Genomic DNA, 1089 nt, shown 5'->3' on the forward strand with positions numbered 1-1089 from the left:
GTTTGCTCGTCCTCGAGCAAAAGAAGAAAGAAGAGAGTAGAAGAAGTAGAAATGAGGAAGAAGGGAATGGCTTTGTGTTCGGCCAAAAGGGAGAGAAGTGGTGTTTAGGTTGTGTGAAAATGAAGGAGTGAAGGAGGGTTTATATAGGAGTGGGGGAGGGGTAGGGTTCGGTCAAGCGAGGGTGGGTTTGGGTGGGAAAGTGGTTTGAATTTGAATGGTGAGGTAGGTGGGGTTTTATGAAGGATGGATGTGAGTGGTGAAGAGAAAGATGGGATTGGATAGGTGAAGGGTTTTTGGGGAAGAGGTGTTGAGGTGATTGGTGAATGGGTGAAGAAGAGAGAGAGTGGTGGGGTAGGTAGGGATCCTGTGGGGTCCACAGATCCTGAGGTGTCAAGGAAAAGTCATTCCTGCACCAAATAGCATGCAAAAATGCGTTTTTAGCCATTTCTGGCGTTAAACGCCGGGCTGGTGCCCATTTCTGGCGTTTAACGCCAAGTTCTTGCCCTTTTCTGGCATTTAACGCCAGTCTGGTGCCCCTTTCTGGCGTTAAACGCCCAGAATGGTGCCAGACTGGGCGTTAAACGCCCAACAGCTAGCCTTACTGGCGTTTAAACGCTAGTAAGTTCTTCCTCCAGGGTGTGCTATTTTTCTTCCTGTTTTTCATTCTGTTTTTGCTTTTTTCCTTGATTTTGTGACTTCCCATGATCGTCAACCTACAAAAAACATAAAATAACAAAAGAGAATAGATAAAATATAACATTGGGTTGCCTCCCAACAAGCGCTTCTTTAATGTCAGTAGCTTGACAGAGGACTCTCATGGAGCCTCACAGATGCTCAGAGCAATGTTGGAACCTCCCAACACCAAACGTAGAGTTTGAATGTGGGGGTTCAACACCAAACTTAGAAGTTGGTTGTGGCCTCCCAACACCAAACTTAGAGTTTGACTGTGGGGGCTCTGTTTGGCTCTGTTTTGAGAGAAGCTCTTCATGCTTCCTCTCCATGGTGACAGAGGGATATCCTTGAGCCTCAAACACAAAGGATTCTTCATTCACTTGAATGATCAACTCTCCTCTATCAACATCAATCACA

The sequence above is a fragment of the Arachis duranensis genome, chromosome 9 (genome assembly GCF_000817695.3).
Source record: "Arachis duranensis cultivar V14167 chromosome 9, aradu.V14167.gnm2.J7QH, whole genome shotgun sequence".
NCBI classification, from domain to species: domain Eukaryota; kingdom Viridiplantae; phylum Streptophyta; class Magnoliopsida; order Fabales; family Fabaceae; genus Arachis; species Arachis duranensis.